General features: G+C 42.1%; 1 protein-coding gene across 1 annotated transcript in view; it reads right to left on the bottom strand.

Annotated features, from left to right (window-relative positions):
* Nucleotides 1-11,282, bottom strand: part of LOC306787038 (junction plakoglobin-like) — a 144,366-nt gene extending 133,084 nt beyond the window's left edge. Inside the window, exon 1 of the mRNA XM_079282038.1 lies at nucleotides 11,136-11,282. The gene's annotated coding sequence lies outside the window, so the exon portion shown is untranslated. The remainder of the gene's footprint in view (nucleotides 1-11,135) is intronic.
* Nucleotides 11,283-25,043: the final 13,761 nt, after the last annotated feature.

Raw genomic sequence — 25,043 nt, 5'->3', positions numbered from 1 at the left:
GGACAGGGCCGTGTAGCCCCAGTTCAGGCCAAGGTCATGGCAATGGCCGGATATCCACAACCCATGACAAAGGAGTTGCAAAGGTTTTGGGGTTTAGTGGGGTACTACAGGAGTTTTTGTAAAAACTTTTTGACTATTGTGTTTCCTCTCACTGAACTACTCAAGGCCAAGGTGAAGTTTGCTTGGTCGTCTGAATGTCAGGGGGCTTTTGATAATGTTAAATCTCTGTTGTGCTCTTCTCCCGTGCTAGCTGTCCCTTGTTTTGATAGAGCGTTTATGCTCCAAGTCAGGTGGGAGCAGGTGCCGTCTTGCTTCAGGATGACGACCAGGGATTGGCGAGGCAATGGGCAGTTTAACAAGTACCAGGGAAATTACTCTGTTATTGAGAAGGAGGCTTTGTCGCTCATTTGGGCACTGCAACATTTTAATGTGTATGTAGGAACAGGAGAGCGGATTTTGGTGTACACAGATCACAATCCGTTGACTTTTTTACATTCCATCAGATGCCCAAACCAGAGGCTAGCACGATGGTCGTTGTTCCTTCAGGTTTACAACCTCGACATCGAACATATTAAAGGAAAATACAATGTTATTGCTGATGCGTTGTCACGTGCGCCGTTGCATTAATTACGTGCGTACGTGGACTGTTCCCAGCCAGTTGCTGCCTGTTATTTTGGTTTCCTTTGGTTTCGCTGACAACATCCACACTTCATCCCACACGCATTCACGTTGATACTACTGATGTTATTGACTGACACACTTCATAACTTTAACTATTTCTTCATTTAGTTAAATAAACATTTTACGTTACCATCATTTGTTGTGTCTGCCGTATTTGTCATGGCCTAGGAGCCGGGTTATGACAAATGTGACGTATATGTATATATAATGTGTATATATATATATATATATATATATATATATATATATATATATACACACAAGTCTATGTAGAGTCAGTATATTGTGAGGAAACAGCAGGTTCTCATTCAAGTTCACGGAGGCTGGGACAAAACGAGTATCTCCTGACTGGATACTATCACAACTTGGGTGCAGATTCTTTATGTGTGGATATCTTTTGAGTATTTCAATCCTACGAGTATTATGATTCAACATTACACTTTATTGCAATATCTGTTCACTTTTGTTTACGACTAGACCATGGGAAAAAGTTGAATCATACACTTTAAAATTGATAGAATAAACATGGCATGTATGTAGTGTAAGCAATTTGAGCAAAGAACTGTGTGTTTAGTAGATATAATAAGTGTTTAATAATTCATAATTAAGAATTCATAATTAGTCATAATCATAAGTGTATTGGGAATGCATAATTAAGATAAACATAAAGTGTTGTAGGATTAGTAGCTAAAAGACATGAAGCTTCTGCCAAAATTGCAGAAGTTTAACTTTTATACTGTAGGATTATCGTAGAAGGGATTAAGCAATAACTGACAGTCATTGAATGTGTTAGGAACTCAGAGAAAGAGAGTCGTGGAGACAGGCGTTTACAGAAGTGCATAGAGAAGTTAGCCAATAGAAATTGAGATAGACGGAAGGGGAGGAGTTGCGAACGGATATGTGGGCGAGAGATAGAAAGAGTTTTTCTCTTCTGTAAGTTAGGATCCTGGGGAAGACGTGTCTCCTGGATCAGGGAAGAGTTTTTTCCAAAGTGGGTTAATTGTGTAATATTTCATGAGATTAATGTACACCATGCTAAAACTGTAATTGCATCAAAATCCTTTTTGACGGTAAACCAGTTTCTGTAACGTTTTTAGCACCATGTGACTGTAAAGCTAACAGTCCACGTGTGCTGGCCTGCTCCACTTTCATCGTGAGGAGATTTTCCCTCCACAGTAGTCAGAGAAGTCAAATGTATCAGTCTTTGTCAGTAATTCCCACACGATGTGCTATTGTTATTATGTATTTTTTATAAAACACACAGGCAACACTTTTTATACCTCTGGTGAATACAGTTCAATTCATTTTATTTCAATGTGTGTATTTTGTATATTCCCTTTGTGAACACCTTATCTGAACACACAGCTTACCATGAAGGGCAGTGTGGAGATTGCACGGACTGAAACTGAAGCATTACACACATTTAACATTCAGTAGTGCATGAAAGTGACCTGAATACGTAAGGCTTCATATTGTCATTACACATACTTTGTAAACTTCAACAAGGCAGGAGATCAGTAACAGAAGACAGGCGGCGCACTGACCCTTGGTGTTGATGGACATTTGTAGGAGAATGCATGAAAACCCCCAAAATAACTTTTTATTAGATAGAGGCCAAACACCTTGTTTGAGGATATTTTGCAGTGGGGAACAAATTCAATGCAATACTTTCACTGTTGCACACAAAAGCATTCAACACTGAAAACAGTCTGCTGGTAAAGACCTCTGAGGCAAATTTGTGATTTTGGGCGAAACAAGTAAATTAGAATGGAATTCAATTGAGCTGCGTCATTGCGTTTGCTTCTTGTGAACGTGTAAGAGTGCAACAACCGGCACAATAACTGTGCAGAGACCCTTATTCAACCTCAACATGGGTTATGAGAAGAAATGAAAGTCTCTTCAGCAACATTGTCTTTGACGAGGTGTTCTTGCCAGCTGAACGACACAGAGGTCTGTGTGACAGACATTAGCAGCTGATAAAGTGGGAGTTTGTGTTGGGGATAACTTAAGACCAGGTGAAGGAGTGAAAGATGAAACTGGTATCACAAAATGAAATGTTAGAATACATTTTAGGTGAGATTTATGCCAAATTCCAGCTTGGCCAGATAACAGAATTCTGCAGAGCCAGATTCTGTGGGTCGCTCTGCCAAGCCTGCAAGCACACACACTGATTTACAGGCTGCCTACGACCTGATAACAGACAGCACAGAGTGTGTGTGTGTGTGTGTGAAGTAAAGTTTCACATTTCTCAAGAGAAACTATTATTCTCAATGAAATATAGGCAGTGTGTATCGGTGGATTGTATGTCTGTGTGTTTGAGAGGGAGTGTGTGTGTGTGTGTGTATTTTCATGACATATGGGACTGTCTGGCTGCCTATTGAAAGTCTGTATGTGCTTTGTGTTGTAAGGTGCAGAGTAGATGGAGGCACTACCAAAAGCTCGGCGGTAGTGTGAGTCGCCCACTGGGGCTCCACCATATTGGAAAGAAGTGATGTATCAATATCACAGAACAAAAAGAAATAACCAGAGCTCCAGACTTACTTTTTCCATTTTCTCCGTTGGTTACACCGGCACATGATTTGGTCACACCCTTTTTTTGGGAGAGTATGATATTAATCACTGAAAGTAATTAAGTACATCTTCTCAAGTATTGTCCTGAAGTGCAATTCTACTTTCTACTCCACTACATTTCAGGGGGAATGTTGTACCTTTTCATTCACTGAACTACAAACATGTTAAAGATCAGCAAAAAATAAGATGCAAGTACATTTGTGGGAAGAAGTCAAATTACATTTACTCGTTAGTGGAACAAAGTAAAAAGTTGTTTAGGTTTCACTCTTTTTCTAGTTGTTTCTGGTTTTCTAGTCGCCTGTTCAACAATTAAATATAAGGAGCCTGATTCTATCTCACAGTTGAGTCACCAGGTAAATGTGGTTATGGAACAAAGAATTCTTCAGTTCGGGTTATATGGGGAAGCTGAATGTCTGACTTCACTTAGAACTGCTTGGTTTCTCCCAATATATCGTGATATAGGGCATATTTTGATATAAAAATCATCCCATTAATATTACTGTTAAATCAAATGTGTGCTTTCAATCAATCTCCTTAAGGTGCATGAATACATCACCATGCAGACTAAGTCACGCCATCCAAACTAGATAGATACTTGATACTGAAGAAAACTTGAACAGCAGAGTTAATGATTTGTCTCAGGTGTGAATACAGAGACAACTGTGACAATGTGAAGTGAGGTGGAAAGTATCGCAGAGGTCACAAAGCCAAGCGTCAACAGAGAAGTATGAAAATGCACCCGGAAAATGGTTTTCTCCACACGTTCCCTGAAACAAGAGAAGACAATCCATAATGTATGCAACCAAAGCCAAACCTTGTTACCTCTGATGTTTCTGAGCGGTTTGCTGCATACAGCCCCGTAGCTGCAGCGTCACCAGTGCGGAAAATGTACTGTTCTTCACCTGTCAAATCAGCCTGTGTGTGTGTGTGTGTGAGAGTGTGTGAGAGTGTATGTGTGTGTGTGGAAACTCTCCCTGTCCCTCGACTACCGTTCCCTGCGGCAGTTACTGCAAACAGGAAATAAATAAATAAGAATTTGTTCTTAGACAGCTTGTCTGGATGAATAATAGTTGTGTTAGACAACTTAATAGGAATATGTTGGAGGCCGAGTATCTTATGTTGCTACAAAGACACATTCAGTTTACTTCCCTGATGAAAGCAGAGCTACAGCTAATAAACACATATATAGTATAAAGGAACCCTCCCTATATACAGTGTGTCCACAGAAGTCTGCTCTTTTGAACAGAGCTCAGTGTCTGGGGAGTGTGTGTCCTCTAGGCGGACTGCTGTGGATTACTTTTCCACATATTTATCAGTCACTCTTTGAAATCCACATGAAGCATTCTTCACGCTGGCGTTAATCAGATGCACAATAAGTCACTATCAGAGCTGGTTCTCCTGTTTCTCCTGTTACTGCCTTCTTCCAAACCAGTGGTGGAGAACACCAGGAGTAAATGCCAGGAGTTGAGTTTTCATTAAAACAAAATTAGAGCACACAAGGCCAAATGGTCACCATATGACCAGTGGCTAAGAAAAAATACAGCATTTAAAAGGCATTTTTCAAACAGAGTCTGACACACAAAAACACAAATGAATGAATGAAAGACTGGAGGGGATTTTCTTTGGCAATAAAACTAGAATCACAGCCTCATGGTTGTTAACCTCCACCAGATGAAGCTCGAGCGTAGTTCAGTCAGGAAGATTATACTCTTTTAAGCCCGTAGTTTATCTATCATACATCTGACAATCACTCCTCACGCATGCACACTCATTATTTACTTGCTCTTATTGTTTGGGGCTGTCAATCATGATATCAGCTGTATATATCAGCTGGTCTTATTTATCCAATAGCACAACAACAATGACATCGTCAGCCTATCATGTTGCTGCTGTCTCTTTTTAAATATAATTGTCTCTCTACCTTCAGTACGCTCATGCTGCTGTTATGCAACCCTCCACCTCCCCATCTCCGCCCAATCTTCGCAGCTTCATCAACTCATCATTCTATCAACCTCATCAGCACCACCACCAGTGTCTGGACTCCACGGGAGGTTTATCTTGCTGCTGCTCCGGCCAGACGCCCCTCGATTACAAATCTCCCTGTAGAGTCCAAGCGCCAAAGACTCTGAAAACTTTATCATCACATATCATTTGTTACTGATAAACAATTGTCTTTTCTTTATCTGACTTGTCTCTCCGGATTGAACTAGTCAAGTTGCAGTTAACATTCCATGTCTAAAATGAATCATTTCATAATTTCAAGGCTGTCGTCTGCAGCGGTGCCCAAGTTGCCTTTCTGGCCGGGGGCTGGACTTGGGCCAAAAGCAGTCCCCTCCTAAGACACACCCCCAGAAGAACTGTGAGCCTGTCTGGCAAACACTGAGCATCCCTCTGTGGAATCAGCAGTGGGATGAGCCACACTGTGTCAAGTTGGTCATGCCAAATCTGTTATCCTGAGCACGTGGGACACCTTTAAGCCCTTTATTGTGGGAATGACACCTTTAATCCCCATGTTGTCCGTCTTTACCTGGTAGGTAGTAGGGGATGCCACAGCAAATACACAACTGGGCCAGACTTTGCCTTCTGTCCTTGGCTTGGGTAAAGATGTAGTTTAGAATTGGGGTCAGCCAACAACTGCCTTGGATAACTTCTTGAGTATCATCGTGAGTTTGTCAGACTCATTGTTTTTGTACGTAGCTGGGAAGAACTCAGGACAGCACACAGGAAGCCTTTACTCACATGCCCCTTACCGTGCACATGGGGGAGGTTTGCCTCCAGGGCATACTGACTGAAATCTCCTTAGGCAACAAACATACTTGGTTAGGTTTAGCAAAATATCATGGTTTTGGATATGAGTAGTTATTTCTGGCAGACAGTCCTGAAGGCCAACTTTTCCCATGTGCCATTCCCGCATGAGGCTGCCAGGGAATCTTAGGTGCACAGTTTCCTCTCTTTCACCATGTCCTCTTGACAAGGTGTTACTTCCTTGCTTGAGGCACTCACCGTGTTGCGACTGTGACTGCGAGATGCGGCAAGGAACGCCGGGAATTTAGCTCTGGGCAACACGGACGAATCAAACTGTGGAAACGCCTCACAAATTAGCTTGTCATTGCGCGCCTCTGGGAACCCATTCTTCTCTGTGTCAAATTCTCAATTGTGTGTCAACTTTGAGGGACCAATAATACAACTCCAAGTTCTGTGTCAACTTTGAGGAGCCAATCACCTATCCATGTTTTGGCATCCAATCAGATGGCTCCGTTGTCTCCACTGTGAAATCTCGAGCCGCCATGTTGGATTCTCGCTACAGTGCATCAGCAGCAGGAGCACAGCCTCTGTCTCAGCCGCAAGCCAGAGAGCCAAGAGTGCATCACAGTACGTGTTTTACTGTAAAGCTCTCTGACTTTGATGTACCTGGATTGTATGGGGTCAGATCAGTCTCAATAATCACAAATGCACACAGAACAATTCACAAATATATTCGATTTACAAATGCACGCAGAACGATTCACAAATACATAAATTACGATTTATATAAATGTAAAAAAAAATCACAAATATATTTCTGCATTTGTAAGTATTTCTGTGTGGATTTTTTATATTTGTTTGTGGATTTGTATGTATTTATTTGTGGATCACACTGCATTTCTTTGCAGATCGCTACACATTTATTTGTGTGTTTTATGAGACTCCCCCTGATTCTGTGGCTCGATTCACAAATGCGTTTTTTCAACATTCTCTTTTTCAACCAATCACATGAGCGCTGCTCCCCCCTCCCCTCCCCATGAGGCTGCCAGGCGTTAGAGTTACACAATTTGCGGAGGCGACACAGGAAGCTCAAAGGCACTTCCTGTTGCAAGCGCCACCATTTTGGTGCGGATTCCGCGGTAGTTTAGCCTTTATTTGTCGTTATTTGACATTATGTGACAATACATTAAGGTCCGTGAAGGTATGACTGTTGGTAGTTGTAATTAGTTTTGTAAAAAAAGGCCGAATTGTTATAGTATAGCTACTTGTTTTCATTAGCAAGCTAATGTAGGCTAACATCAGTTGGTACTTGTTGCCAGGGCAACGATACACACTTTCATGCAGACTGAACGAATGCAAATTGTAAACATAGATAATATGCATTGTACTGTTTAGAATGATAGCAACCCATATAACCTATTGATTTGTATATATATATATACATATGTATATACAGGTATGTATCTATATGAATATATTTATATGTATGTATTTACAGAGCACTTTACGGTCAGGCTCCGGCTTATGTAGCTGATCTACTTCGCCCCTATTCACCCGCCCGCACTCTCAGGTCAAACGCTCTAGGTCTTCTGTCCCACGCACACGATGTAAGAGCCGTGGTGACAGAGCCTTTGAGGCAGTGGCCCCGAGGCTCTGGAATGCTCTGCCTGCAACTCTGCGCCTCGCAGATACTGTGAATACTTTTAAAAGCCAGCTCAAAACCCACCTGTTTAGGCTGGCATTTGTGTAAAAGTAAACCCATGTCCTAGACCTGCTCTTAAAATATGTTTTACATTTTTATTTTATTTTTTATTTTATTTTTTACTTTTCTCTGTGTATATAATTTATTGACCCTAGGGTCACATTGTGTTTTTTTATGCTTTTAAATGTCTGCTCTGTTAAGCACTTTGTGATATTATTGTCTGTGAAAAGCGCTATATAAATAAAATTCATTCATTCATATTTATACAACTTGTATACAACTTTTTTTCTCTGTTTGTTCTGTCTGTCTCAACAGGACAGTAGTTTGGGGGAGGCAGTAAGAAGAACCTGATCACATTTTGTTTTTTACTAAACTAATTACAACTACCAACAGTCATACCTTCAAGGACCTTAATGTATTGTCGCATAATGTCAAATAACGACAAATAAAGGCTAAACTACCGCGGAATCCGCACCAAAACGGTGGCGCTTGCAACAGGAAGTGCCTTTGAGCTTCCTGTGTCGCCGTGTGATCTGCACGTTGTTTGGAACCTTTATTATTTCTGATTATATATATTTTAAAAACAAGCTTTACAGATTCTGATGGTGATGATAATATGATAATGATAGTATTAGTGCAAAAATAGCTGTACGTATTTACATGATGAGCTGCTGATACACTAAAGGGTCAAAGGTCACAATCTGAGTGTAAAATAATGCAAAATAAACAAACATGTCAGCAAACAATAACTTTGTCAACAGAGAACATGTTTGAATGAGCAGAATGAGACCAATATATATATATATATATTTTACATTACACTTGTTTACAGTCCTGTTATGTTTGTTCTGCACTTTATTTTATATTGTTTTAAATTCTATTGTACATTTTAATATGTTTCTATTCCTTGCACTGTTGATTGTTGTTGATTGTCTAATGTTATGCTGCCATGACAAATCCCTTGTATGTTACATACATTGGCAATAAACGGTTCTGATTCTGATTCTGGCACCAAAAACAGCAGAAATGATCTCATTAGAAGTGTAATGCTCTCAGATTGAGCTTGTATGTGAGCAGCATGCTCAATGTGGACCATGAAGTTCAGGCTGTCCAGCTGCTTCTCTAAAGACCACATGTAGTCCACACAGCTGATGAGACAAGGACAGATGTGCAACATTATACAGCTGTGAATCATCATATAACCATCTAGTTTATTTCTAGTAATGTTGGACACGTTAACATTCCTACCAACCATAGTCGACAAAAAATCACTATTAACTCTTATTTGCTGACCATCTCCACTGTTTTGTCACTTCTTAACACCCTTACCCTAAAGCTCTACTTTGCCGTTGGCGGAGATCAAACTGACCAGATGAGCATCTCTGCTCCCACAGAGAAGACTAAACCAGCGGACAGTATTGCTCGTTCTTCTCTCTGCTGGGGTTGAACCGGTCATACGCAGCAGTGTGACGTGTGAAGTGATCGGATATTAAAATGTTTGAACACACTGAGGTACAATACTTCACTCCTGATGTTTCATGGCTTCTTTTCACATCATCCACTGTCTTGTATTGACATATAGGTTTTTACTGTGGTACTGTGTCAGTATCAGGGCTGAGATATTTAGGCATCAAATTCGTCGTTTTGGTGTCATGACTAAGGGTGGAAGAACATGAGATACTGTATTGATTGTCAAAATCACGATGGACTTTAAATGAGTAGTTTTCATGCAGAGGTTGGTGGCAGACGGCGGCTCAGATTACACAGAGAGTAGAGCTCTGATGCTGGATGTCACTGTATATAACAGATCTCACTGTTCTGATTGTACTCCTTTTATCTAAAAATATATCTCCTTGCTTACAGCATTGCTATATATCGCAGTGTTGAATCATAACTGTGTCATGATACGTGTCTTATCTCTGGTCAAAGTGGTGACAACACCTCACATGTACAAACAACAGCACACACAATACAACGGTGGTACAACTGTACGAAGGGAGTTGCTTCATTTTATGAACTCACAAACAGAACAATGTCTCCAGTATGTTGCTGTCCATCCATCCATTCTCCACCAATAACTTCATATCAGCAATGAATCTTCATCACGTCAGCGTTTTCAAACAGAGCCTGAAGTCCCCTCAGAGGGAAAACTGGCTTCACCTGATGAGAAGGTGAGGAAGGTGATGCATCCACTCACTCACTCACTCACACACACACTCACACACTCACACACACACACACACACACCTACCTGCAGGAGGACCGGCGCCAGCGGAGTCTGTCGGACAAACAGGTGATGACTCCTGAGACTGTTTCTGAATTATTTAACAGCAATACGAATATGAAAGGTAATTGATGTGAATGGGGTGTGTTACAGGTAGAGGTGGTCAAGCACCCCATTGGTCACTGTTGGTCATACACACACACTGGTTCACAGTGAGCAGAACACACACATGTGTTTAAATGTACATACAGACACACAGTCAAATATTGAACAAGAAGAGCAAAGAGTGCATCCACCCAATCACATGCACCGCTGCTCACACACCACACACACACACTTGGCAAGCTGTCTGGCTGCTACACTCACTAGTTCACAGCCAAAGAATGTGGAGTCAGAAGCAGAAAGACAGAGACACTGTAGAATATGTATGTGTGTGTGTGTGTGTGTGTGTGTGTGTGTGTGTGTGTGTGTGTGTGTGTGTGTGTGTGTGTGTGTGTGTGTGTGTGTGTGTGTGTGTGTGACATGTCTGGTGGCAATTACATGACAAGACTCTTTCTATCTCACGACAGATGCATCGCTCAGCTTCATCCTCAGCATGTTGGGAATGAGACGCTTCTGCTTCCCGCAGGAAAACACACACACTCTCACACACGTGCAAAGAGAGAAGGAAATCAAGGGATTTTGAGCAGAAATGTTGATTTCATGTGGAAGATTTGTTTGTTTTTTGTGTGTGAAGGTATGTGAGAGAGAGAGAGAGAGAGAGGGGAATGTGTCATGCAGGGGCAGAACACAGAGACAGGAGGCAACATGGAAAGCCACTGGTGGAACCAACAAACCGCACAATGTTATTTTCCATATTTATATGATTAATACACACATTATTACACCTATAGCAGCACACATTTCCAGCTCCCTAAAAAATTCAATTCTTCGTGGATGCGATGGTTTGATGGTTGAACCCACATTAATTCAGCTCGCTGCTGTGTGTGTGTGTGTGTGTGTGTGTGTGTGTGTGTGTGTGTGTGTGTGTGGAGCCCTCACCCTGGAGAGGAGCATCAGACTGGTGAAGTTTCAGGAGGACAGAGAGGATGCAGTTCACAGACTGTATTTATAATGCTGTCTGATGATGACCACCCACTGCAGGTCACTCTTCATGCGCATCTTGTATTTACCACATCTGGTTACCATGCGTAAAAACATCGGGTTGGTTACCTTGTTCACGGCTCCCTGTCGCAGCAGTGACGGCTTCGACTCGTCCGTCTTCCCTCTGCTTAAATCCACAGTCCGCACAGCTCCGGTGCAGATCCGCTGCTGTGGTCCGTTCGCCGGTGTGTTTGTGTGCCCCCTGTGTCTCGCTATGTCTCCCGTTAAACACGGAGTGCAGCACGCAGCCAGCCGGGCGGAGTGAGGGGAGCGGACCGGCAGCTCGGCTGCTTCAGCGTCACAGGAGAGGAGGGGCAGTGAGGAGGTCTCACTCTGATGGCGAGACACGTAGGTTTCACGCCTCCCTCTCGGTCACTGCTGCCAAGCAACGCATTGTGGCACCTGATCAGCTCCAGGTGTTCACTAGGAAAGGACCATTTCATTTTCTATCGTAATCACCTGAAATGATTCACTGCCTCTCCAAAAACAAACAAAAGAAAGCTGATAGAAAAATGTATTAAGGTTTTGCAAATTAATTTCAGCTCGTCTGCCTTCCATGTAAGAGATGTCCTGGGTTAGACATTTCCTTTGTTAAATTTCCAAAACCAGATATCAGGGTTTATTTGCATTGCGATGCTACCTCTAGAATGTTGAACTGTGCAGGATGCGTTGGCTGTTGTGTAGAGTAGCTGTTGGTGAACAGTTTCCATAGGAAGCAGTTGGCACCCCCGGTCCTGTCTGTGTAATGCAAACCATAGCCTGTCCTCTGTGTGTCCGCGTTTTTATTGTTTCTCTGTGTGGACCGATTCAAAGTGCAATGTGTCAATCTGATAGTAGCAGTAGGTGTCAGGCAGGGCCATGGAAGGGGGCAGGCCAAGGGTCCAAATATAATCACGATTCACAGTGGGACAGTCAGACTCCGGGGGAAAAGCAAAGTTAGTAATGAGCATTAATGGGACATGAACTCATACAGAAGGAGATGAAGAAGAGGAGAGAGGAGCTCAGTGAATAGGAAGTCCCCCGGTAGTCTAGGCCTATAGCAGCTTATCTAAGGGCTGGTCCAAGGCAAACCTGAGCCAGCCCTAACTATAAACCTGAGCCAGCCCTAACTATAAACCTGAACCAGCCCTAACTATCAACCTGAGCCAGCCCTAACTATAAACCTGAGCTAGCCCTAACTATCAACCTGAGCCAGCCCTAACTATCAACCTGAGCCAGCCCTAACTATAAACCTGAGCTAGCCCTAACTATCAACCTGAGCCAGCCCTAACTATCAACCTGAGCCAGCCCTAACTATCAACCTGAGCCAGCCCTAACTATAAACCTGAACCAGCCCTAACTATAAACCTGGACCAGCCCTAACTATCAACCTGAGCCAGCCCTAATTATGAACCTGAGCCAGCCCTAACTATAAACCTGGACCAGCCCTAACTATAAACCTGAGCCAGCCCTAACTATAAACCTGGACCAGCCCTAACTATAAGGAAGCATATATAAGGTGAATAAGATTGGTCCAAGCACAGAACCTTGTGGAACTCCATGACTAACGTTGGTATTCATCGAGGTTTCATCGTTTACAAACTGAGATCGATCTGATGAATAGGACTTAAACCAGCTTAGTGCGGTTCCTTTGATGCCAATCACATGTTCTAGTCTCTGTAACAGGAAGTAATGATCAATGGAGTTGAATTTTAAACATCTTTGGTAATTTTTAGATGATTTCGACATTGTGGATGAAGTCTTTGAATTTGATGGGCTTCTTTCAGGTTCTTTCCATAATGTTATTATAACAACAAGCTCTTTTACTGTACGTGATGTTACATTGATGCCCTCACAGCTCATTTCAAGGCTGTCGTAGCGTTCTCCCTCAATACTGGACCACTTTCAGAAAATGTTGTCCCTATTAGTCACTTAGACACAGAAACATGAGGAAATACTGTTACGGTTGAAAAATATAGCAAAGTTACCCTTTAAGAAAGCACACCATGATCCAGGGTCTCTGTAATCATCGACCAGTCTCGAACCTTCCATTCTTTCCTAAAGTAGCAGAACGCGTTGTGTCTCAGCAACTGTCAGCCCACATATTTAACAATAATCTTTTTGAAACGTGGCTTTAAGAACCTGCCACTCCACTAAAAAGATGAATGCTCTTCTGCATACTATGGTTCTACTTCTATTACTGGATCTCCGGGCAGCTTTTGTCTCCATAGATCACTGCATAGTGCAAGATCGACTGAAAAATCTATTTGGTGTCCCCCGTGTGGTAAAAGTTTGACTTTTCTGAACACGGCATGTTTCATATAATATTACAAACATTTCCTGATGTGAAATCTGTTCTTGGTTGTCTGCTTTTCTCTCTTTATATTTCAGCTCTTGGCCAAATTCTCCTCAGTCATGGAATTAATTTCCACTGCTACGCTGAATGTGATCGAACCACCAACTTTGTGGTTATAAAACAACCCACTTTACCCACTGAGCCACCACCCCAACTGGAACAAGATGTCACAAAATGCCCTGTTATAACTTATATATTATAACTCCTTATTCTAACTCCTGTTGTAACTTATATATTATAACTCCTTATAACTCCTGTTGTAACTTATATATTATAACTCCTTATTATAACTCCTGTTATAACATATATATTATAACTCCTGTTGTAACTGATATATTATAACTCATAACTCCTGTTGTAACTTATATATTATAACTCCTTATTATAACTCCTGTTGTAACTTATATATTATAAGTCTATATTATAACTCCTTATTCTAACTCCTGTTGTAACTTATAAATTATAACTCCTGTTGTAACTTATATATTATAACTCCTTATTATAACTCCTGTTGTAACTTCTATATCATAAGTCTATATTATAACTCCTTATTCTAACTTCTATATTATAACTCCTGTTGTAACTTCTATATTATAACTCCTTATTATAACTCCTGTTATAACTTATGATAAAAGCTGAGCTGCTGGTCCATCATGCTGGACTTAGACACCAGTTTGATGGAGTTACAGTAACTCTACAGCTGTGAGATTTCTCTCCGTTTGACAACCAAGAGTCTTGGTGTTGTTTGATCATACTCTCTCTTTGGATCAGCACCTTAAACACAACACAGCCAAAATCAGGTGTTTTCTGTCCTGATCCTGATCCTAATGCAGAGATCCTTTGTTCCAGATCCAGGCTTGATTGTTTTAATGTTGTTGTCATGGCTTGCCTCCTGCTAGTGCTACAAGTCTTCAAATGGTTCAGACTGTAGGACTAGGATACACCAGTTTTAGCCTCCCTTCGTGTCGGATCACACTTTAAACTGCTTCCTGCACAGTTGCACATGGACACGCCCCTTCCCACCTCTCTCACCTGTGATCTCTGAAACCTTTAGGACTGTCCAGTCTCAGAATACAGGGCTCCTGTCAGTCCTCTAACAAGAAGTCACAGGCTCTCTTGCCCCCTGTGGAATAACCTTACTGCTGACGCCACAGTCTGACTCGCCCTCCATCACTTCTCTACAGCGTACCTGCCTCACCGAGTGAGCCCTCCTCTCGAGCATAGAGGATCTCTGGCGGCAGCAGCATGCAGTGTCCGCCCGCAGCGCGCTTCCAGAGCGAAGGATCGTGAGCAGAAACACGGTGGCAATTGTAGCCAAGTGATTGAAAAGGATGTGCGGAGTCTCCGTGACTATCTGTTCGTAATTAAATGTTCTCTCAGCGCCATCTTGTTTACACTTGTGCAAGCAGAAAGAATGTGGAGCCACGAGCTGTTGCACAAGCACACAGTGTGCAAGCAGACAGACTGCTGCTCAGCAGTATAGAGATGCAGAAGTAGAGCAGCACGACACAGAAGAACGGACGGCCTACTATGGAGTGGTCTCACTGACGTCACGATCTCCTTAGTTACCAGGTCGGTCGGCCATGTTGGAGTACATACAGATCCTCCATGGCGGCGAGTAAACAAGGAAGTGCGGCGAAAATACCATACTTTGAATCACTGGATAGTGCATCAAAGGTTCGCTACCTTGCCAAATTGAAGGTTATTGGTAACTTAGATCCTTATACGATGAGTGCAGATCGTTTCAGTGCCGAGCCTACTTACCTTCCATCGGTAAACTACGCCAACATCTACACGTATCTCGTGAACACCCCGAGTCCTTACACGAAAGACGAGCTGGAGTGCTACAAAGGGCTCGACGCTTATAATCAGTTTGTCAGTGGATGGGTCCGAGACGTCGAGAATTCTCATCTCGTCATTGGAAGAGTAAATATATACAGATCTGGTCCGATATTTAGCAATATTCAATGTTTACTCAGCGCAAACAGACACGTGTGTTTGTTTACATTGTACGTGCATGTCATTGTGTGCGTGTGTGTAGGAATTCACTTTCAACTAACTCCTAACTTCATCCCCCCCCCACACATATATATATATATATATATATATGATCCGACGTTAAACTCATATCAAGCAATGCTGAGGCTGCATCTCTGTGTTTCGCCTGTTGTACACGCTCGACACGTCTCTGGTACCGACTGCTGTCACGGGCCGATGAAGCTTCGGTAACCTTCTCATGTCCAAGTTTAATTTATATTTCCTTTATTAAATACTGTTCACAAACGAATTTGTAAATAAAATCACTGACCACTTATAAAGTGATCCGCACATACTCTAGTGTACGCCAAATTCCATTCCTTTATATCTCGAGAGATGCGTGACAGCCATTTCTCGCGACGTCGCTTGGATAGCTCCTTCGTGTCATTTCCTTGATGTGTAATGACCGCTGGCAAACGAAAGAATGATTTATTGTCTCTAACAGCTCTGCTGCCACAACCAAAGACAGCACAAAAGTTCACCACCGATAGGTTATGCGACTCAGCCGTGCATGCCAGTGGCTTTGTGTGTACTCCAACATGGCCGACAGCTAAACTGTGACGTCACACGAGACCACTCCATTGTAGAAACGAGGCGGGGATAAACTCCTGACATCTGGAACACTTCACTGGTTTGGTCCAGTACAGCAGCAGCTCATCACTATTTACAGTCTCCTGGTTGTTTTTCAATCAATCAATTGAGAAAAAGAGAGCCCAACTTCAAAGATGTTCAGTAAAACATGCCACAGCTCATTCACACATTGGGTTTTGTCGATAGCCTGGCTGCAGAAGTCTAGTTTGTAGTAAAGTAAATGCAACATTACTATTCTAAAAGGTGTATATATATATAAATACCTTTTTTTACATACATATACTAAGAGACAGTGGAACAATTATCGAAGGCACACAGGATTAGAGATAAATGTTCATTTATATTAATACAGCATGTAAATATACAATATATATAGTTGAGGGGCTGCAGCACCTCCACTGTAAAAACCATCAGTGATGATGGATTTTCACTGAGTAAAGAGACTAAAAGGCTACAGCATCCATACTGTTCCACTGTCAGCAGAGACACTGCTGCTGTGCAGTAGACCATATTTCATGATTTGCTGTAGCTCTTAATTATAAAAAAAATAATCCAGTGACTAGTTGATCTAAAATGTAGGGGTCCGAGTAATATTTAACAGAGTGAGAGAGAGAAATAAAAGGTGAGCCTCGCGTGGGCGAGTGAGAGAGACGTGTGCAAATGACTAAAGAGAGAAAAACCTAAACGGTTCATCGGTGAAGTGGATGAACGGCGCAGATGGAGTGTGTGATAACAGACAACAAGAGATGAACCTGTGACAGCTGTCTAATACCAACGGGTCCAACACAAGTTGAATGTGCATCGCTAGATGTGTATACGTATGTAGCGTACTGGCTGTAATGTCATCTATCATCTCTGTCTATGATAAGCTGCTCATGAGCCCATCTCACTCTTCTTCTTGTCTGTGTAATGAACACATACATGTTGGTGTACAAGTTATCTTTCTGTTCTGTAAAGCATTCTAAAATAAGTGTCATTATTTTTAATAACTGTTGATTATCCAGCTCATTTAAATTCATGCAAAAGCCATGAAAGGGATTGTGCATTTAGTGTGATTTTATTATATGGAGTGAGTTGCTTTTAGCCCAACAAAATATCATAATACATTTCTTATTTTTAATATATTTCAGTTTAAAGTGGTGGTTTGACATAACTGTGCATAATATTCCTGGAGCCAAGCCAGAACCTCCACCACAGACCGACTTCTCAGCCACTCTCGTTTGGTTGACAGTAATTGTACCAAAGACTCCATGGATCTGTACTTTGCTGAGGGCTGGTGGTTCTTCAGTGGTTGGATGAAGACACCGTTTTAGTGGCTGGATTAGAGTTTGGATTTCCACTGTGGACACTCAGCTGACTGCACAGGCTTTAAATAAAAGCTTCTACAACATGCAGCGATTTTGTTTTAAGGTTGATAAGTGACTGCTTCAGAAAGCACCGGCCTACTTAACTGCACTCTAACCAACATTTACATTATCAATGCAGGCATTTACATGCTTTTTGCTTGAGAGTCACTCTGGATATTCCTAGATTGCTACAATATTAGTTTGAGTTCGGAGACCACCAGAAGACAAAAACTGTCAATTTCATATAGAATCGTGTTGCTTTTTGCTTGGTCTCCTTTTCTAATAATGCATGTATAACCGCAGCACTGTAATGCACAATCATGTTTTTTTCGAGAAAAGCTGGGCTATCAGGATTTGTATGATGCAGTGATGTCACATGACTGTTGTTGGGGCCAGAACCTCTGGACGAAGAGAGAAACAGCCCCTCTCACTGCAGCTATGTGCTTCTCGTCATTTCCAAAATGAACAGCTGGTTCAAGTTAAAATCAAATGGATTTATTATCCCACAAACGCGAAAACAGTTGCAAACCGAATCACACGATTAATAATCTAATGTTCCATGGAACAGAGACCAAATATGTCGCACACTACAGGCTGGCATTCCCCAGTCTAAGCGGCACTGTACTCCACATCAGGTCTGACCTTCTCCGGACAGTCACAGTTCTTTTGTCTTCCCAGTGTCTCTGGAATGTCCCGTGCTCAGTGATTGGCTGAAATCCGATAAGCACCTCCTTGGCCTCTGACCCGATGGTCCATCCTCCTTTGAAGCCCACGTGTCTTCCCCATCACCATTTCCTGCTTCCTTCCTGAAGACGGTTCCTCTGCTTGGCTCATCTATGACCATATATGGTCGTGTCCTGCAAAAATCCCTCACTCTCCCACCATTCCTCTAATCTCCCTCACAGTTCAACACATTCAGTTCAGTGACTATAGTTAGTGTTCAATACATTCAGTGACTCTGCTTTTTGGTTTAAAATTTCTATAAGTAAATATACTGTAACATATAATATCCACCACTAGGGGTGCTATTAAACATACTAGGAATGCTTTTAAACTTAAATTCCTCACACTGTCTGAATAGTTCTATGACCAAAAAGACAAGAGAACAAAGACAACGGAAATTGAGTCTCACAGAAATGAATTCAAACCACACAGCGAACAATAAGGAACACAATTTTGGGCTTTTGAAAAATGTTCTCCCAAGTCTTGGGAATCAGGTAAAAAGAACAAACAGGAGGGACACCACACAACTGTCTGTCAGCTCTTCCTCCTGGCGGATGAACCTTTATGTCACCGGACATACATTACGATCCGTGTGACAGGACATGGCTGACTGTACTGGCTATGTGTGCGACCGTGCCCGACATGGAGATCTGGATCTGAAACTGGATCTGGTCCATCATCTGAAACTTCGTGCCTTGGTGTGTGATGCAAAATGGAAAATACACAAATACAAACCATAAGAAATGTTAAAGGTTTGAAATATCAGATCATCTGTATAAGAGCAGTATTTTGCACACAGGATATGAGGACAATGGCTAATGCTGTGTTCACACCAAACGCGGCACAAATTATTTACGCGAGTAGATTACATACAAATTCTGTATGCACAGACGCGATGAGACTGGAGTGACGCAAATTTGCGATGGCGCGGAGTGTTTGGAGTGGTGCGTATTCGGGAAAATTCACGTCAAACGGCAAAAACGCCCCAAGTGCGTGAGTTGAAATTCTTCAACTTCGGCGAAAAGATGCCATGATGCCGCTGCTGTCTCTGTTTCTCTGTCTCCCAAGCAATACGAGTGTTTAAGGGGGAGATCACACGCGTGTCCTTGGCATGAGGCCCAGGAATGGAGAGGACGTCTGACTGGCTGCACAGTCAGACCCATACTCACTGACTTCAGAAACAGAGGATCCTGGTAAACTCTACATTAATAAGGGTGACGTATACAAAACAAGAGGTACATCAATGTCAACAGTGAAAGGAATACCTTAACTTATGTTTGACAAAAAAAACACACACACACCCCATGGTTCCAAATGTGTGATGTAAGACAGGTGAGGGGTGCTAGTGTTCACCCAAAATCGTGATCCGCCCAATTTCAAAATCTGATTTGCACCCATGCAAGAAGCAATATCTACTCAATCGAGATATTAATGATATTAGACCCGTTCTTGAGTCTTTAATGAAGGTTGGTATAATAATCGAATGTGATGAAACACCGGTGCACGCACCAAATCTTTCCTGGTAAAGAAAATTCGAGACTTGAGGGAATCACCTGAGTGATGATTGTCTAAGATTTACAAGCAGTTAATGTATCGGTGCATCCACGAGCACCTCAAACTTTGGCTGCAAAAGGTCACCAGACTAACTGTCCAAATTGCAATTTGCTCTGGATAAAGTTTCATATCTGGAACATGTGATCACAGCAGAGGGCAGAACCCTCCCTCCCAAGAGAACACAGGCAATTAAACTGTGCCGAAACCACAAACTGAGAAACAAATGATGAGCTTTTTAGGAATGACGTCACAGTATGACAGTGGATCCCAAACCACTCAGAAACAGAGGCTTTCCTCTATCCATGGTTCATGGTAAAGATCTTTATGCGCATGACAAACTGACCTGGACTGACTGCTCGACTGATGCCTTTAATGACAAAGATTTTAATCCTGCTACTCTTTTTCCTACTGCAGCACAACTGTGTCATTGAACTCTTTGTTAACAAAGAAAGGAGGATGGACTTTGTCTTTAAGTGAACTGCTTTGTTTTACATCTGCAGTAGCGTTACTACTGTGTTCATTTGTCTATAGTTTTTATGATATGGTGAATATTGTTCCTTCTGATGTGAATAATATTTGAATGGTGCTCTTGAGTGTGTGGTGGAATACGTGTTTAAGCGCCGCAGTGTTGCTGGAATGTGCAGAGGCCTGTTGAATCGTGTTATTTGGGTTACATGTTATTTGACCTGCTTTGTCATCATATAAATATGTGTGACTGGTTCTTGTGAGTTTGTTCTTGACATTGTGTTAATTACATTGATTGTGACTAAATGCATTGCTCGTTGATGACGAAGCATCCCGTAATGCTGCGTCATTGTGATAGACCTGCATCCTTTGTTTTGCGAATGTATCTGCACTCCGCAGTTAGTGTATTTGTAGCCCTTATAGGTGTTCAGCTTCATGTAACATTTTAGTTCACTTGTCAAATGTTGCAGTGTTATGTGAATATGAGGTTTTTACATGAAACAAATAACCCGTAGCTGTGGTGTCATAATGGAGGTTATTAGGAGGTGGTTCAACTGTAGTAGGACAGCACTGAAGGCCCAGGTATAAAATCTATCTGTGCAGCCTCTCTGCTTTCCTTTATTCAAATCAACACACACACTATTTTAACTCAATCCTACAAATGAGGATTAATCAACCTCTGAAAAAAGTCTCAATAAAACATTCCTCAAAGGAAAGCATTGGAAAAATATTACTTTATTTTATTTTGAAAATACAAAATAATAGTTGGTCCCATTGATACATGTTTTAAGTTTAGTTGAAATTGTACAAATTGCAAGAACACATGTTTCCAGTCAACATGTTAGTTTGAAGAAACTTAGTTTAGCTGTGTCTCACAGCTCTGTGCTGCATGGCCTGTGTTCGCTGTAAGATGTTACCATGTTATTAACTTCTCACTGCAACTTGTAACATTTTTATGAGTATCAACATTATGATATCGTATTTGACTTGTGTCTTATTGCTGCTCTGCAAGTCTACCGTATAGTGGACATTGCTGCTGTTTTATTGTTCTACTGTTTTTCAGAATCAGAATCAGAAAATACAGCCAAAAACAATTTGAACCTGAAGGTTCAAGTTGTGGTCTTGAACATTGAAAAATACAGAAATGTATTCAAAATAAAAATAAGTGAATGAAAGGTTTTTGGTGTTGAATATCATTTTGATTCAGTTTTGAAATAATTTTGATTAAAATATTTATTTTAATTTTTCACTTTCATATTGTGGAGAATTTCAGTATTAAACATATAAGTACGATTAAATAACCCCCCTAGTGTTGAGTAGAAGTGTCACAATAATAATATGTTAGTCACAATGTTTCCATAAGGAATGGATTATGTTTACAATATCCTCACGAATAGAAGATATTGTATGTTACAGTATATTAACTCATTGAAAGTATTAAATCATAAAAGTATAATCACTAAAGGTATTAAAACACTGTAAGAATAGTTTGAGGGTCAGACAGGGATTCTGAGCGAGGGTTCACAGACATGCAGCAGCAAATGGAGGCGACCCCATCGATGAAGGAGGGTCAAAAGCCAAATCTGACCGCGACAGAGATGGGGAGCCAAGATGTTTTGCGAGGAGAGAAGATGTTTCGCTAAAAGATCGATAATGGGAGGGGACAGAATTCAAATGGAGCCAATCACTAATCGCCACGGAGGATCATCCAGATGTTTTATGACAGTTTCGGACACTTCCGACACACAGGGGATACAAAAGACAATGTTCAAGGGAGTTAACCTCAGATCACTGCAGCGCTGAACCGGATTCACCGGTCTGTGAGGTGATGCGTGCATGTGGTCTCTGCTCTCGAGAACATTAGTATTGATAGTTAATTCAGTTTGTAAGTGAATTTCGTGTAGTACATTAAATATTGTTATTCATTTTGACCCGGTTCCAGCTCATTTTTCCACTGTGCGTGCACTGTAAGACGTTCGCAGCGGAGAGAGGTCCTGCGGCCTCGCAGCTCTTCATCCTTTGTTCCAGACCTAACAATATATATTTTGATATTTGAGGTCTGATATTTTTCAGTTCAGACTTTTGGTCCTGATCTGGCGTGGGATCAACTGGGAGGGGTGTGTCATCATGAGTGACAGCATAACAAAGAAGGCAAATAAAGCATACAGACATATTATATAATAACTTAAAAACATAATCTATGTTTCCATGTACTATGAACTGATTTCACTCTCTACAGTCATCTCAAAACTACTGCTGCCCCTTCACATTAAAAGCCTTCAGTGGAAAAACACATTTGCCAAATCAATTAGGACTGAAGTCCTGAGTAAGGATGAGACTGTGCACTGCATTCCTTACTGTAGTGGATGACCATGATATAAACTCCAAAGATCCAAAACTCAATCCTGTTAAGCTACAGGACCGCATGTACTTGTTCTCCATTGCAGTTGTTGGCAGATCTTCCATGAATGAAATAGAGTGAATTAGTAGCAGCTTTGCTGCTCATAGGGGACCTCTCTACTCTCAGAGCTGCCTTCATTCTCTCATTATTTACAGAGTACTGCCTGTGTTCCTGATGGAGCTGGGAGCCGAGGACGCTGACCAAGTAGAAGGTGAAGATGGCTGAAAACATTCAGCAGCAGCAAGAACGGTAAATTACTTTCTGTTGTTACATAGAAGCAGGGAGATCTTCCAATTACATTTGGCCTTAGGGCGACAATTACAACAACAATCATTGCTCTAGTTTACTCGGTCACAATACTCACTTTCTATTTGTGGCAGGGAAGCTGACCTCTGATCTTCCCGATTGAGGATAGGTCAGAGATGTATTGGAAATAAAGAGGTGATAACAGCCTGTTTATCCCAGTGGCCTAAATGTGGTGCTGCAACAAAAACATCACCTGTGTCCCATAGACTAAAGAAGTCTACTTGGAACAGGACAGAAAGGGACAATAATGCACATGTGCAGTGGGCGACTGTGGCTCAGTGGTAGAGCAGGGTCGTCCTTAAATCAGTAGCCCCTGTCATCAGTGTATGAATGGGTGTGAATGGGTAAATGATGACATGTAGTTTTAAAGATCTTTTATTGATAGGAAGACTAGAAAAGAGAGAAACAAGTCCATTTACCACAAGAAACCAGGAGGAGACTAACATTTTTGGTCGCATCGACTGGATCCCAGTGTGACGCCTCATGGTGCCCAGTGTCAAAGCAAACTTACACAACCAGCTCTGACCCACCACCAGTAAAGGGGGCGGTGGGCTGGATCGATCCCACTAGTCTTAAGGGTCAGAGAACTGTGTGTCCATTCATTAACACTATGATTAGCTTGATGTCAAAAGTGATCCTCACCTGGTACAGTGGCTTTGAATTACATACCTATTCCCCATTGTGGCCGCTGTTATGTTTCTATATATCAGCTGCCATTGGTTAACAGTGAGATGTTTGGTTGTATTACCAGTATGGCTTGATACTTTTGTACTTAACGTACAGCTCTGGCTCTTTTACATCTGGGTTCACAAATACCAGATTTGCTGCATCTAGGGGGTGCGCGAGAGGAAACATGTAATGGTGGTCTAATGGTGTAATAATTAATAGTAAATATAATTTTTAAAAATGCACTTCAGCTCCTGCCACCAGACTGTCTTTTACATACACACTAGCTAGCCTAGCTTGTGCAGCTAACGACAGCTAACTTCATTCATTCAGCAACATTCATGCAAATATGATAAACTGGCTGACATCGGGGAAACTGTCAGGTGGGACATCTGATGCTATCAGTCATGAGAGCGAGAGAGACCGGGAGAAGAAATCGAACGGGAGTCAGAGAAAGATGAAACGGAGGAGACCGAAAAGGAGGAAGGGATTGCACAGACAAATCGGGAGCACATAGGCCCATCGCGGAGTCAAGGTGAAAGAAGAGGAAATATGATGAAAAGTATCTGTGTCTGGGCTTCACTTGGATTGGCAATGCAGATTCCCCAAAGCCACAGTGCGTGGTGTGCAGTGAGGTTCTGGCTAACATCTGTCTGCAGCCCTCTTATTTACGTCGCCACCTGAACACCAAGCATGCCAGTGCAAGTCAAAAGCCCCTTACATTGTTTATATCAAAATCGGAGGAGTTACAAAACAGCCCAAAACAACTGCAGTCTCATTCATGTGTTGGGTCTACAAAACACGCACTACGGGCTTCATATCTGGTCAGTTACAGAATAGCAAGAAAGGGGCTACCGCACACAATCGCCGAAGACGTGAGCTTGCCAGCTGCCAAAGAGATGGTGGAATGTATGATTGGAGAGAGAGACGCATACAAGTTGGACGTGATCCTGGTGTCCAACAACAGTGTCACGCCGCATCGATGCTTTGTCCGAAGACATCCTGGCTACATTAGTCGGTCGCGTGAAGAAGAGTGAGTTTTACTCTCTGCAAGTAGACGAGTCTACAGATCTGGTCAATCTGGCCAATCTTCTGGTGAACGTCCGTTACCTTTTCGAAGGCACGGTGCAGGAAGATTCATCTTTTTTATATTGTAAACAAACGCCACGTGCGAGCAAACTGTTCTCTCATTGGTCCGATTTTTATGCGGCTATAAATGAGCTCTGTTGCTTTTTCTTTTTTGTAAGGTGTGCGGGGGGGATTGGGGGTGCGTGAACCCGGTCGGGATGTGGAAGGGGGTGCGTGGCCTAAAAAGTTTGGGAACCGCTGCTATAGTGTAACACTACTTTAGCCGTTGCTGTCACGGGGTGTGATGGAGGACTCAAACGCAGACCAGGCAGAGTAGCATGAAGCAGGCGTTTTATTCAACACAAATAGGAATATTAACCACACAACAGGAAGTCCAAGCACAAGACAAGAGACGAGGGGGGAAATCCCGTGGGAAACGAGGCAGGGCAGGCAGACGGGGAAACCGGGACCAGGCTGAGCAAAAA

The sequence above is a fragment of the Melanostigma gelatinosum genome (assembly GCF_949748355.1).
Source record: "Melanostigma gelatinosum genome assembly, chromosome: 13".
NCBI classification, from domain to species: domain Eukaryota; kingdom Metazoa; phylum Chordata; class Actinopteri; order Perciformes; family Zoarcidae; genus Melanostigma; species Melanostigma gelatinosum.
The sequence above is the reverse complement of the archived record's forward strand: the minus strand, read 5'-3'. Positions and strand labels throughout refer to the sequence as shown.